Source organism: Lepeophtheirus salmonis, chromosome 7 (assembly GCF_016086655.4).
Source record: "Lepeophtheirus salmonis chromosome 7, UVic_Lsal_1.4, whole genome shotgun sequence".
Classification (NCBI taxonomy): Eukaryota; Metazoa; Arthropoda; class Copepoda; order Siphonostomatoida; family Caligidae; genus Lepeophtheirus; species Lepeophtheirus salmonis.
In genome coordinates this window covers 39,910,315-39,927,144 of record NC_052137.2, presented here as the reverse complement: position 1 = coordinate 39,927,144, position 16,830 = coordinate 39,910,315, and the positions used below count along the sequence as shown (strand labels likewise).

The window sequence follows — 16,830 nt, the reverse complement described above, 5'->3', positions numbered from 1 at the left end:
TTCCAGCATTTTTTAATATAAATTATTTTATTACAATGTTTATAAGACTTGTTTTTTATACCTTCCCTTGCAAAGCTTCTTACCTTCAAAATAAAAGATGTCGGGAGTTTGAATCTGTATTTTTTTATTGATTGTTCAATTGGAAGTGGAGAAAATCCCAGACAGACTGACCGACAGACTAGTCTTTATTATGTAGGCTTAATAAATTTCTCATGTGACTTGAACTTGAATAGTTTATTTTTTAACATCAAAATTAATATTAACTACACCAAGCTTCGGTAAATTAATTTAGCTTAAATTACTCTAAAGTTAATTAACCTAAACTTAACTAGGCAAAAATAAACAAAAAAATCTCAAAATTAACTATAACATAACTAGTTAATTTTTATAAAAATCGAAATTAACTTTAATTGAACTAATCAGAAAGTTAACTTACATATCACTGTGTGTTATGTATGTGGCGTAAAGTTGCGGCTTTGTACAATTTCTATATAATAATAATATTATAATAAAATTGTGCTAGTTGCAACAAAAAGTGAATTGACGGAATTGCATTAATTGAGATGAGGTTAATGCAATAACTGAATATGCCATTCTATATATTAATGGTGTCACTTTTTGACTATTTTTATACAAATTACTCGAATACATATAAATAAGCTCAGAGTTATATCACTCATAAATACTTAATAACTGTCTAATTCAAAATGAAATGATACTGTATAGGTGGGCATTGTAATGGTGGATGTTGAATTAAATAATGAATTTTAAGACGAAGAAATTGCAACTTGTACAGACATTGCAGCTTGTACACAACAAATAAGCATAGTACTCAAACTCGATGCTTGGCTTTGATTTCATGTCCGAAGACTTTTTATATCTCAATGTTATTGTCAAACTGGTTATTTCATGAAATCCCTGACAATTCTAGTCATTTCGTGGAATGACTGTGTCACTTGGGTATTTCAGTAAATGATAAATATTTTCAGGAATTTCATGAAATGACTGAAAAACAGAGATAGTGTACAAAAATTGGAGAAACATGCTTTAGGAAGATTATGTAATAGTTACGTGGCAGAAGCACACATACATAATATATAAATATCACACATTTATTGAATATGTAATTAAGAGAGACATCCAAATATGAATGATGATATGCTGGTTGTCTTAAATTATGAAATATTTTTTTGCGTCCGGGTATTACCTTAGTCATCAAAAATCTATACATTCTTGTACACATAAATGAATCAATTGTTTTCCTATTTGTCTGATCACTCCCTGAGGCTCAGACAGTAAAGCAATTTGACATTGGATTATGTAAATACTAGTAATGGGTTTCGATATGGAAATCCTAGACTGGTCGGATACCGATATATTTTTTGTTGGGCCGAATTAGTTTAGTCCAACAAAAAAGCTCTGTCTGGCCTGCTCTCATAAAAAAAATTGGTCTAATTCAGTCGCCAAAAAAAAAAATCGGTCAAGGCTGACTTTACAGATAAATTGTTTATAGCATGACATCATATGATTTTTCAAGTGCAATGACGTTATACCAAGTTTAAACAGAGATAGCTAGGATTAATTTTTATCCCGTTCTAGAACCTATCGTCTACTTTTGAGATTTAAAAAAAAATGAATGAAAGTTGATCTATAAAAAATTCGTCCATAAATTGAGACTGAAAAAAAATATGTCCTTAAATTGAAACCGAAAAACGGTCCATAAAGTGAGACTGAATCATAATTGGCCTACAAAGTGAGACCGAAAAAAATCAGTCCACTGTCTGAGCCCGCGGTCTGGACCGAAAAATCGGTCCAGAAAAAATCAAGAGCGAACCGAAAAAAATCGGTACTGGACCGAGTCTCAACATTAGTAAATACTATACTTGACACAAGAGCAGATGTCACAGAGTTACGGAAGCGTTTAGTGTTAAAAGGGCTGATAAAAAAAATCCATATCTCTATAGATGTGATTATGTTGATTTTTTAAAAAAAATTTCCTCATGCAAAAGTGGTCCCGGAGATTTAAATTAAATAATTGCATTCTCAAGATTTTGAATAATTGTGGTGAGTGGTGTAATTAGTGACTGTAGTGATCATCAACTATGAAAATAAAACAAATGGATTAAAGAATTCGAGAATTTGCAATGCTTCAAGTTCACTATACATTATGAGAAACTACTTATTTTGCTTCAGCTTCACTGACGTCACTTCCCATATAGAAAGTGAACGTTTTACTCATACAATATTAATAATTTAAACTAAAAAAATACGAGGGTAACGAAGTTTAATATGTGTGCCTTCTATTTATATATCAATACATATGTGTGCGTTAGCTAGTTAGAATTTCAAAATGTACCAATACTTTTAGGCAAAGTAACAAGTTTCCACTGCATAACAATGATGAAATTTCCAGATTTAGCTGCTCTGATGAATCATAAAAAATTGCTATGACCACCTTAAGCATTTGAAATAATATTTTTATTTCCACCTTGGCTCTATGACTAATGACATCTTCGTATATCAAGACCATCATAAATGAGTCATTTACAGAGTGCAACAGGTAAACTTTCCGTCCTCAGGAAGTCAAACCAAACCCTTAATAACTTTTTATTAGAAAAATATAATGAAAAATGATATTAAAAAATTTTTAGCAATCAATTTTAGCGAGAATGATTCAATATGACCTCCTCCAGCCTCTATTTCAGCCTCCACACGAGGTCACAAATTGGCGCAAGTTGCCACAATATATTCGGTGGGCATGTTGGCCCATTGCTTCTTGATGCTGTGCTTGAGCTCCTGCACATTTCTGTGTGATGTCTTCCCAACCTTGCTTTCAAAGACGCTCCGCACATTGAAGTCGAAGGGATTGAGATCAGGACTGGAAGAATGGCTAAAAGGTCTTGTCCTAGAAGTCAGCAAAGTGCTCCTTGCAGAAGTTATGTATTTTTAAGGCCGTATGGCTTTGGGCATCACCTTGGGTTCACACATAGTTGTTCTCTGTATAGTTACCCTTTAGTAAGGTCAAGATTTTCTACTTTAGGACATTATAGTAGGCCTCCGGCACGATTTTTTCATTGGGTTTGAAGAAGAAGGGATCCATTTTCCTCCTGAAGCTCCCCTGAACTTCCTCAGGTGATGCTGTCATTAGTCTTGCATTTCTTTGTTTCAAAACCTGGTCGACTGTGAAGATCTTCCTCTATAAGAAGATCTTCACAGTCGATGGAGGACTCTGACTTTTTTGCATCTCTTAAGCCTTAAGGCCTTCATCTTGTCGGTGAGGAGATATCTTAGAGTCCTGACAAACCTCTTAAGGCCGAGGTTATCATGAAATGTTCTTTTGATGGTGATCTCCTCCACGTTGAACTCGTCAGCTAAGCGGCACATTGATGCTTTTGGATCGTCCTTGATGTTGGCCTCCAGCGACTTGAGAAATATTTGATTTTCGTTTCAAACCATTTCTTCCTCTTCCTGCCTTCCTTTTGACTCTTTTTCCATTCTTCTTGGCCACCCTGATCTTCAGGACTATTTTCTCGGTCACGCCGACAATGTCTGAAATTCTTTTTGAATCAACATCCCCGTCGAGAAGATCTGAAACTGTTTGCTTTTTTTAAGTCTGGTTCACTCATTTTTTGATATATTTTTATCAAATCAAAACAATGTGTCAGAAAAACAATACATGTATCGGAACATTGTTTGATATGTCACGTGAATTCTTAATTAGCGCAAAAAAAAAAAAAAAATGGCTGGTAAAATTTCCCTGTTGCACTTTGTAGATCTGGAAGCCAAATTAGAAGAATCAAATCGAAGGTTCAGAAAGGTTCGACTAATCGAAAAGGGGGATCCTCTAGAAAAGTCCACTATCTTAAGTTTATCGAAACTCTAGAAACCATGGGGAATATATATCCTTGATACACTTCAAATAAATAAATTAACCTACTTTTAGGAAGATCTTGGTCCCTCAAGCTATGAGTAATATGAATACCAATAATTAATTCACCCCGACACCAAAAGTAAGATTATTATACATATTTGTAAATAAAAATATCCAATCGATATCCCATCCTTTATAAAGTTCAAATATATCTCCATCAGACTGTCTTTTTTGCTCCATGATATAAAAAGAGATTGACTAACCATTGTTACGGATCTCTGCAGAAAATTAATCACGTCTGGGAAGGAATAATAAAGGGCCTAAGAAAAAGGCCTGATATAAAAACATTAGCAAATGCAAAAATCGTACAAATAAGGTCTTTATGGGAAAGGGTGATTACATCGAAAATGTAACTTAAATTCACTGACTGAATCTAAATCAACAAACTAGTTATAGACTGACACGCACATTGAACTTTGCTGCCCCCTTATATTCATATTATATAACTGCCACTTGTGAACCTACTATCAATTAATCATCATAACCAGGACCAGAAATCAGTATTCCAAAGCAGCAAACGAAAGTCTTCCTCCACAAAATCATTTACTTCTTCATAAGCAGCATCAAATAACTCTAATTTAAAAAAAAAAAAACATTATTATTACAATTCGGCAAGCTCTAAGATCTGCACCTTCAGAAAACCAATGATTTTTTCACTATGACTACAGTAAAGGCAAGAAGCAGTGTTAGAAAAATAGATGCAAGGGCAATAAAGTAAAGATAATTTGTTACCGTAAATGCTTGTTCAAATACAACTAGTTTTTAGTTTAATAACTCTAGTAGAATTAATGAAATTATTGTTTTGTGATGGAAATTAAATAATTATCGTTTTTGTAATATTTATTATGTTTTATAAAATTAGATTTATTTTCCATGTTTATTGTTTTTCTAAATTCTAGATTTTAGGGTACGACTGGACCATCATTTCATGAAATTGATGAAAGTTTTAGCCATTTCGTAAAGTGTCTGAGTCAAACAATAATTTCAAGAAATGACTAACTTTTCAGGGATTTCATTATGTGTGTCAAAGTGAAACAGTAATTTCAAGAAATGACTAACATTTTCTAAGATTTCGTAAAGTATCTCAGAGAAACAATAGTTTCAAGAAATGAAACTATTTTCAGGGATTCCATAAAATGCTTATTTACACACGTTTTTCTTGTTCAAAAAGATCTTTTTTTTTATATTTGCTTTATGGAGCGGAGTCCCCATAACACTTTTCAAGCCATTGCTTAGTTTGAACGGTATTTTTTTTTCATCAAGAAGTGGTGTAAAATTTAAAAAACAATTTTTTTTTATCCTGTGTTTTAAAAATAACAAAAGTAGCGTCACACGTAATACAACAACTCACAAAGTAAAGAACAAATTGTTATAGAATTTCGACAGCTGTTGCTTGAAGATTGGTAACAACAGATAAAGGGGGGAATTAAAAACTAGTTCCATCTACAGGGTGTCAACGATACATTGGAACTACTTTAAACTTCATCCAGATCCATAATGTGGATATTCGGGGTTAAATCATACTAATATAAAAGGTTGCGTGAACAATAAAGAATATAACTTCCAACACAATTGTTTTGACAACAAACAATAGTCATCGTGGAACAAGAAAGGAGAGACGCCATCCTGGAATTGGCTTACGCGGGACATAAGCCCTCTACTATCTACAAGCTTCTTAACTACCCTAGACCAGGGTGCACCGGGTATTCAATGCCTGGGAGGCTTAGGGAAAGGTCTGCCGCAAGGCCCACAACATGAGAAGTGACCGAATCCGCACTCCTTGCTTCCTTGAAGGCCTCCGAAAGGCCATCCAGGCTTCGCAGGGGACTTCGTTGTCCAGGTTGGCCAAAAACCGTGGAGTGAGCAAGCAGCTAGTCTCCACGGCTGTGAATGAGGACCTCGGGTGCAGGGCATACCGAATGGTCAAACAACACATCCTCGCAGCATCTATGAAGGCCACCAGGCTCATCAACAGTAAGTGTCTCCTCAATGACCTGAAGAGCCATGGAGGAAGAATCATCTTCTTCTCTGACGAGAAGAACTGGACTGTCGACAGAAGCTACAATGTCCAGAATGATAGGTAGCTTGCCGAGGAGAGAGAAGTGGTCCCTGTGGTCTTCACCACAAAGTTCCCGGCCCCGTGACGACCCTGGGTGTCATCTGCAGCACCGGTGAGGGGATGCCTCCTTTCTTCTTCAATCCCAAGGAAAGGGTTAACGCGATAAGTTACTGCGAAGTCATGGAGGAGTTCGTCATCCCCTGGATGAAGGATACGGCCGCTGGGAGGGAGTTCATATTCCAACAAGACTCCGCGCCCATACACATCGCCATGAGTACCACTAACCTCTTCAACTCCCACGACATCACTTTCTGGGATCGCAACACCTGGCCCTCCAACTCACCCGACCTCAATCCGTGTGATTACTACTGGTAAGGGAAGTTGGAGAGGGAGGTGTGCAAGGTCAGCCACAAGAGCATCGCCGCCCTGAAGGGCTCCATTACGAGGGAGGGGAATGCTGTCGATTCCGCGGAAGTCATCAGGGCATGCAAATCCTTTAGGGGCAGGATGGAGAAGATGGTGGCTGCTGAGGGAGGACATGTTGAATAAATTTATTGTTTAAGATCATGTCTAACTTTTTCATATTAACAAATACACTCCAAATTCCATTTTTATCAAGCAGGTTGAATTTTAAGATAGTTCCAATTTATCGTGGACACCCGGTATGTGTGAAGATCGGACATTTTCATGCAATGTTGTTTTATATATGTTATTATTTTACAATATCCTTGATCTACACAATTAATTTTAAAAGGTTGATTGTTTCCCCTTCCAGCTATCTAGGGAAATAAATTATAAAATACATGTTTATGCTTTTATTAAGCCATTTAGTCTACTTCAATATGAAGTTTTTATATCTATTAAAAGTGTTGTTTTTTTACATTTATGTTAAAAAATATATTTTTTGCAATATGGCATTCTTAAAATATAGTTTTAATCTGCTTTTAGATAACACTATATGAAAATAAAAGTATATAAGAGATTTGATTAATGAATTGACAGATTGTCAGGGCGTCCATATTTTTATATTGAACGAATATTGTAAATTGAAATATTTTTTCAGCAGCAAAGTATTTATATTTTTAAAGAAATCATATCTATATTAAAGACGAACTACAAGTATCCGGCTTTGCCGGAGTAATTAGGCGTAGATCAAAAGACGAATTTTGCTGTAATAAAATAGAAGATAATTCCTCAAGAAATATTCAGTGTTAATCTCCATTTTTCATTGACCTACTCAGACGTAACTACTCAATACTTGTATAAATTCATATGCGTTATCTCGTACAGAATAAAAAAATAATAATAAGAGCTTAAAAACTAAAATTTAATATGATGGGATTATAGATGAGTACTTTAGTCTCTAGAGCCCTCACTCACAAAAATAAACAAACCAATTCTCCGGTTATGTTCCATACAAAACGCCTGCGAGAGTTAACTCATTTTTACATAAGAGCTTCTATACTTTATTCAAATCTTAACATCAATGCATAGGAATGATTATATTCATCAGAGAGCAATTACAAAGACAAAGAGTTCTTCTTGTAAAAATGCACAAGCATACAATATTTCATTAGTAAGACTATATTACTACTTTTTAGATTATAATATATTTATGGTATACATCAAGGAGCACTATATAAAGTGCTCCCTCTGATTATTTTGTATACATTTCAGATATGCATACAAATAAACTTATTTTAGATATACATATATAGTACTCAACTACGTAATTTTTAGGATTAATATATATTTCCTAAGTACATTTTTCAAGGGATAGAAAACTTGTGAGTTCATAATGTAAGTGTTGTGTTGGTACATATTTAAGAACGTGGTCCAGTCCAACTTTTCGGTCTTTTAAGAAGGTAAACTTGATCTGCAAAATAATACAACTCCCTGAATGATAATATTATTTAATATAAAATATTTTGTATGTTACTCACATAAAGGAAAATAATAAAAGTCATTGTTTTCTCGAATTATGCTTCCGGATTTGACAAATTTTTCTCATCTGAAAAGAACCAGACAAGATCTTTCACAGGAGGATTCTGTTGAAACTTGATCAAAGTCTTGGTTCGGATGACACTTTACTCCCTGTTTGACGGGGTTTTAAGCAGTCCCTTACAACGTGCGTGGCTATGATATTGCAAGTCTTTACTGATACAACGATGGACAGTTGATCAGGACACTTCGTAAATTCTGTCTGCGACCGCTTTTATCGATTTGCATATTAGTTTTCATATGCCTATTGTCTAATAACATAAATTAAGTAAAAATATAATACGTTTGTATTATATTGCTTGACAATGAAAACTGTTTTTTTTTTTTTGCAAAATATGTGAAATGCTCTTAATACATACCTAATATCTCTTACTGAGCTTAATTAGCCAACAACAAGGGGGGTCCTAGGGAAGAAAGTCCTAAAGACACATAGGACTGATCCTAATACCGGACTGACCCCAATAAATTGAAACCAACACAACACTACAAGGTACATAGATAAAATACGAAAGATTTATAACACCACACTTTTGAATCATCCGTAGGCGTATTTACTTAACAATTTTTATCATCTCTAGTAAACACCGCACTTATGTACATATATGTTGTGAACAAGTTCCAATTACTTCGTCTTATAATGATTTATGTAATTAAAGTACCAACCATTTTTAAAAACAACTATCCATTAATGAAATCATTTAATTTTTATTTGTAGCAGAGTATCTTCACTAACGTCATAAATTGCATCATAATTGAAGGAGACGTCTTTATGGGCATCAAAATTTATTTTTTATAAAATTTAATTTCAAACTGTTAATAATATTATAATTCTGATATAAATATATAAGTTTTACCTCCGACTATATTTCGATTTTTATTTGTTTATTTTTTATTGAAAGTACTTCATTTTTAGTAAAAATCTATAAACAAGATTTTTTTTTTTTTGATATTATTTCATGAAATAAATATCTTCAAAATATACTAAAATATATGTATAAGCCACTCAAAAATATAACTGTCATGACAAGGAACTACATCATTGACAGACACTCATTTATTTCATGCACGAATGTTAAACTTCTAAATAAATATATATTTTTTTAAATATTTGTTACATATTTAATCAAATTTAATGTGTTAAATTACAAATTGAAGATATATCAAATAGTTATCCCTCTAAAATGAAATAAAATAATTTAAATTGGGTTGTCAGCTGTCTATTTTTTTTCGTATTATCAGTCTTATGAACGTTAATGGTCGAGTTCAGAGTGTTGTAAAACGTTAATTCAGATATCAGATGTTAGCACACTCCAATTAGTTGGGTGTCTCTTGGGCTCCTCGATCATTCTTTTGGTTTTTATGATATTTCACTTGAAGATCTCTCAAATTTACATTCATTTTCATAACTTTTTTCAGCTCTTCTCAAAGTGTCTTAGAAGCGAAGAAAATACCATCTGCACGTGACATACGAATTTTGGTCAGTGCACTTTTGGACACTTGCAAGAAACCAACAGAGGTTGCAAAGCAGTTGGGGATCTCCTACATGAACTCGGACATAAACGTGGTGTTCCAGTAAGATGTTACGCCTAGACACACGTCCAAAAAGACCCAGAAGGGGTTGGAGGACAACTTGCCTTTGTGGTCAAAGAAAATGGGCCCTTCCCCATCTCATATAATGCCAACCCATTGAAATTCAATTTTGGTGCATGTTGAGTCAAAGGCTTGCACTGTGTGTAACCCAAATATCAACAACCTCAAGGACACGGTCAACCAGCACTGGGATGCCATGTATGAGGAGAACATCCAAATTGGGTGCAATGCCTTCCGTGGTCACCTGGAAGCCATCATTACTACATCGATAATTAGGGTAGCCAAGGCATCATATTAGTTATTTTTATTTTATTGACACACTCTACTTCAACTGGTTGCTGAAATACAACTTGATAAAGTTCTTCATTGAAAGTGTAAAATTTCTATGTATTTATATATTATTTCGTCCAAAAAATTTCTGTTAAAATAAAATTCTGATAAAACGTCTGAAAATAGATATTAAATAGTTTAGCCACTTTTTTTTTTATATCAAGAAAAAAGTATAGTTTAACCCGTCACTTCATAATTTCATTTCAAATTAAAAAACGAAATGATCGGTTTTTAATTTATCTTAAATTTAAAAAAAATACAAATAAAACGTTTTTGCGTGATTGTTTGTATATAATTATAAATCAACTCAAGCATAAAAAAAAAGTTCAACTCATTTAAATCCCTATAAAAGGTTTTAAAAACTTTATCATATATGTTACACCCCAGAGTGAAGTACTAAGACTGAAATAATTTTATTTTCCGTGAATGTGGTCGTTCTCCTTTCTATTATGTATTGGTAATATATTGTAAGGCTTAGTAATTTCTCAAAAAATTAGTGAAAAAAAAGTCAGCTAGCTAAAAATCCAAGACTATTAGAATTAACTCTAAAAAATCTTATAGAAATCTGCAACAATTCTTGAATCAGGAAATTTGACTGGTAACTTTTTCATTTGACCTATATACTTGCCATTGCGAAATAATTAAATATGAAGCATATCTATTAGTTATGTTACTTTAGAAAATTTACATAAAAATAATCGAATATCTTAGTCTGGTTATATTATTTCTGGAATTCAATGTATAAAATTTTGATTAGATTCGTCTTTTGTGACAGAGTCGAAAGCAATTGCGACACTATCTTCCAGAGGTGAGCATTCCACAAATACCTTCCACTAATTACTGGACTCAGAAAAAATAGCTGAATACAAGAATTATAAGAACACTATTCCCATCATTAATTTGTACTTAGTTAATAGTGGTTTTCGAAGATTTGATATTAGAGATCCTTAGTTACGCTTGGAGTTTGTTCTTAATTGGCTCACCAAAATCCAATTTTCAAATGAATATATATATAAATCTGTTGCCTTGATCATGTTACCTAGTTAGTGTCATTTCCACAAGGTCAACTGAGGAAGAAGTCTCAAGGATTTTCCCTTTAAATTATAATGAAAAATTTACAAAATCCACTTTGTGAGGGCAGGGGTGCTGGGTGTTTAAGGGGTTTTCATATTCGAATAATATTTAACATTTTTTCACTGTGGGGAGGGGGGATGCTAGCTGTCTTAAGAGAGTTTCAGGTTTTAAAAAAACCATCTCCCCCCGCCTGATTATCAATAATTCCTCCCTTTTTGGGAACTACTGACCTAGACGGATTCCGTGATAATCCTCCGGTAATTTGACAGACCTTGTATTAAAATAATTTAATTAGTTGATTAACGTTAGCAGACCGATGAATCTACACAATTCATGGGATCAGTGATATCGGAATGGCCAAGAAAATTAGCTGATTAGCGCTTAGGGGAATACATTAGTTAGTGGGTACCACCGTCATCTTATGAAATTAATCATTTTAGAAGTGTCACTTTGACATCAAATTATAACAAATGAAATTAGTATTATCCTTCACTCTGGCTTCTCGTCAAAAGGGTTTTACAATAACAACTATATTTGCAAAAACCTAATTAAAATTGCAACAATTTTTCCTATTTTAAGACAGCTTGATTTCTTAAATAAATAAAAAATAATTATTTGGAACCGAAATATATGAGTTTTCATCAGAGATTTAAAATAAAAATAAATTGGCAATAAAAAAGATATTATTTTATGGATAAGGAATACCTTTCTAGGCATGTTTTAGGAATCCATATAAATACACGTTTTATATAAAATATATATGTTAAAATCAAGTAGAGTAAACATAAAAAATACATTAACTTATAATTTTAGACCTATGGAAGGGCCTTTGAAAACAAAAATCTTTATTTTTTATGTATGTAATATTGGCAAGAGAAGCATCGGGAATCCAGTTATAAAAAATATTAGATGAAGCAATATTTTTTTAATGAACATTTGCCAAATAGTGTATAGTTGATAAAGAAAATATTTCCTATACAGCAAGGGCGTCAAGGGAGAATCCAATGAAAATACGTATAAGATATGTGTATGTGTTAGTTAATTTTTAGTGATGTAAAGCTCGTCAAAGGGTACACGAGTTTTATGAAGTAAACAAAAAAAATGACATCACGAGGGATCGATTTACTTGCTTTAAGGACCAACAAAGCTTCTCGCAACTCGTCCAAACTTGGGATTTTTTTTTAAGTCCGTTGGCATTTTTTGACAATTTTGACTGAAAGGTGTTTATCTTCTGAGTTATTTGTTAATCTATAATGCAATGTTTTTCAAGGCCTTTGTTACTCAGATTCACTTTGTAGTCAATTTGAAAAATTACAAATGCAGATACTAAGGAATTCTTTTCACAAATATATGCTGGTAGTTTTATCTTGCATTAAGTGATCAAAACCCTTTTTACTTTCAACTCTTGAGCGTTCAACGTATAATTGACATTGATTTATCTTAACTTTTTTAATATGACGCACTTAGCCTTAGGTACACCATGAGCGTCAAATATATAGCTTTATGGCCATATCTTACCCGGCAGATGTTTGGTACGGCCCGTGAGATAAATCTGCATTATGAAAATAAATGAAAGAGTTAACTATAATGAATCTACCGCTTATTTCTCAGAATTTGATAGCTTTTAGTGCGAATCATAAATTTAAAAGGAAAATAAGAATAGTGAATTTTTAGATCCATACAATGACTGGGTAATGTTTTATTGAGACTGGAGTTTATCCAAATCCATCTCGCTTCAAAACTTTGAAAATACATTTCTCCGGCTCTTTCAATTTTCAAAAAATTGGTATCTATTTATTCACAAAAAGATAACATTTTCTAATTGTATGCTAACTTTATAACTTTAGACTATTTTTAAAGGTTTTGTGCGTTATATTGTTCTTTGAATTTGAAAAATATACAAAATGTAACCGTAAATGAGTTAAAATTTCACCAGATTATTGAATTAAATTGTACTAGCACGAGTACCCGGTATAGCCTGTTGTAATTAGGCGTCAATGAACAGAAACACTTAGTTTTAATATTGTAGAAGATGACTCTTCAGTAAATTCTCAGAGTTACTGTCCCTTTTTTATAATCATACTTACACAAAGCTACTCCATACTTACATGCTCTCTCTTCAAGAATGAAAAAAATAAAGACAACAGCAGGAGAATGTTTGTTTTTTAATATGATCTGATGAGGGAGAAGGTATATAATACATAATATATCTCTTAGTTATTCTTTCAAGCTAGTCTCAAAAATACACATACATATAGACTTTGCTTCAATAATAGAGATTATACAAGAGCAAAAATTACAATGGGGCTCCCTCCATTGAGAACAAATAAACTCGGTCAAAATGTAAGCAAATATTCGGAAAATATTACCTTTTAGTAGTCACTAAACCTTGAATTATTAAAAAAGATTATTAGAAATATGATATTAAAAGTATTGATATTTTATCCTATATTATCTTAATATTGTATAACTTTTCTCATGTCCCAAATGTTAGTATATCAAGATATTTAAATCTAGAAACAATAATTTGATCAATAATTTTTTTTTTTTTAAATAAATGCATTTATTTTTAAACCTTTCGGACAAGTGTTCCTTTCGGAAAATTTTATAAAAAAATTCTATCTATTTAAATTATAATTTGAAACCAAAAAGTATTCCTATACTATACTCGCAAAATTAGAACCCTGGGGCCGGTACTGTTTAGGATTTCAGGATTATCCAACTAATTAAGTCGGATTAATAATTTTGTAACTCTGCTATAACATTTGGAGATACTATTTTTCTGAGCCTTTGTCCTACAAGGCTTTTTTTTCTTTAGTAAATGGATAATTTGTTCTAGGATTTTATCATCATATATAAAAAAAAGTTTTCAAAATATCTTGGCAATCAGTAAAAATATATTATCTATAAGAGTTATAAAGATGATTTTGCAAATTATATAGAGTTTAATAGAGTTATGATATATGATATAAGCTATGATATTACTTATACAGACTTATATATTGTTTTAAACGTGGTACAACACTAAGCGCCGATATCAAATTTAGAATTGTTACAAAATAGAAAACCTGGTTTAAGGGGTCACCTGTACTAATTGGTCGCTTTTGCATCTTCTCTCGTAATTAGATCGTTTGAGGCAAAAATTTACATTTTATCACGTAGATGTTGCAAAAAAACATTTTTTTAATATTTTGTAGGTCATAAGTCAAAAGTTATTGGCTATAGAGGTCATTTTTATGGTTCTCGAGGTTACACCAATTAGGAACATATCATGTTAATTCAAGTGTAAAAAAAAGTTAAAGTTTTGTTGACTAGTGATCATTACAACAACAGTTTTTGTTTTTTTGTGTCTTCATTTCTATTTGAGTATACCACAAGAATATTTAACTTGTTTATGATAAAAACAAGAGCAAGACACGTAGTTTTAAAATACAATAACATGATCAAAGACTTTTATTTTTATTAGGCCTTAATACGTTGTTTTTTTCTCCATTTTTATAGAAATGTTTTACATTAATATTTTTGCAATGCTGATTTGGATTCATTCTGATATAAATTAATTATTACTAGCTAAATACAAAAAAAGCATAATGCAATATTTATTTTATTTTCCTTTCTTAGCAAATTTGGTGCGTCCACTGATTTTTTTTTTTTTTTCCTACAGGCGAAAATTCATTATTATCAAATCACGTGGGTTATAAATTAATTCTAAGTATTTTCTAGCCTCTAAAATTTTTCTTGTAGATGTCAATCTAAACAGCGTTTTATATTTTCCAAAGGTGCTATCCTTTTATTTGATTCTTAAAGAGATAACGTATAAGTATTAAGAAACGATGAATGTATGTGCATGCATAGGAATAGAGAAGATATTGTTCTAGAGCACGAGAAGAAGGCGAGCGAGACATGTGGTATTACAAAATTAAGACACTTTTAACATCAGCTACTAATTATACTAGTGCTTGTTGCACTCAAATTAGAATTGAGGACCGATGTTTGAGTAATTCCTGTTTATGTCTTTGCTATATACGGAGTGGGTTCGGGATTTTTCCTACCGATCATAGCTGTTTCTAGACATCTAATGAAACACAATGGCATCTTCACTATTCTCCTACTAAATATTCTTCCATTTGTCAGGGTTACCATCTTGATTTTCAGTTTCTTTTTATTTATCAATTTAAAATTGTTAGATTGTACAATTATAAAAATTATTTACTTTCCTATAGTGAATACTTTTCTTTGGGTTTTCAATACAAATAATCATATTATGACAATTTTACAATGTATATGTTTATTAGAAATCACATATCAATTATGTGTATTGAAAAGCATTGAAGAATTGGATCAGTGGTCAACTTTGTATTTTATCTATTATTCGATTAAAAAGCTTTTATTCTTATAATAATTCCGAGTAAATGGTGTCCCGAAAAAGAATTAAGGTAAACATTGGGGTAATATCGCTGCGTGATCAAATCGTAGTGTACAATATTATTCTGAAACAAAATTGTTGTGGGTAATATAATCGTGAAGCAATATCATTGTAAGCAATTTAGTTGTCCGTAATTTCATTGCACGACAACATTATTGTGTACAATTTTATTGTAACTGTATTTTATTGGGACAATTAAACTACGGAATGATAAAAAAAATTCAACTGCAGCCGCTATCTGAGCATCATGAATCCATTCCAATATCCAAAAAGTCTCAAGTTGTGCATTTGATTAAATTCTTCCGCTACCGCTTCTCTGACTATATAGACATGTAACATGAAGATATAAAATTAATTAGGCCTTGAAGCCCAGCGGTTCACCTACACAGCTAGCTCTGCAGTGTATTTTAGATTACAAGACAGTTAGGGCATGTGTTAACGAGGATCTAAAATGTTAGTCGTACAAGATGCAAAGCGTTCAGATCTTGCCCTTGGCCATTATGAACCGGAGGCTGTTGTCGGAGGCTACCTTGAGGTGAACACTAATAGACATCCCTACACAACTAAGACAAGCCTGGTGGCCGCCATCTAGGAGCACTTTTCATCCATGATCAGGGACCTCGTCATATAGGCCTTCTCCCACTTCTGATGCCGTATTGAGGCTTATGACAATTATATAGAGTAATCCGGAAGCTATGTATATAACTATGGTTTTTTGAATTGTCTCTTCAAAAAATTCAATTTTTGAATTTTTTCCATAAAAATTATATAAATGAGATTTAATTTTAGAAAGTGTTTGTGAACAGCTCTGAATTTTTGAATTTTTTTCAAAAAAAGTCTTGCGGGCGCCCCTGCCTACCCAATATGGATGCACCATTCTCTTTAATTTCTTATAGTAGGTATATACTTCAGGGAGCCACAGTACCTGAAATTACGTACGTAAGGGCAATGAAGGTTTTTTTTTTCATTACATTATTTGCAGATTGCTTACTCCTTCTTGAAGAGCTCCCTCTGAGAAAAAGACCCCAGACAATGTTTAAATCTTATTTGACAATAAAAAAAACAACTGAAGTTGTCCTCAGGGACCCAAATGAATTCAAAATAAACTTTTGGATACTTAAAAACACTCAAGAGAGAAAAAAGAAGAAGTAAAAACACTTCAATTCGCATAAAATATTATTTTCACTTTTCACATAAATGGACATCCTTTTCACAGAAAGTAAATACATATTATCATTTCTTTATACCTCATTCATTTTTTCGATTAAAATGTTATTTTATAATACCAATAAATATTTACAATGGCCTTGAATTCAATATTTCCTATCTTTCTTATACATTAAATATATAAAATTTGGTAAGCTGGAGGCTTTCACTTTTATAGAAAAAAAAATCCAAAATTTAATTAATCCATTAATA

At 32.3% G+C, this 16,830-nt stretch overlaps 1 protein-coding gene across 2 annotated transcripts in view; it reads right to left on the bottom strand.

Annotated features, from left to right (window-relative positions):
• Nucleotides 1–16,830, bottom strand: part of LOC121122006 (uncharacterized) — a 63,086-nt gene that overhangs the window by 14,651 nt on the left and 31,605 nt on the right. The gene's annotated exons all lie outside the window — the stretch shown is intronic.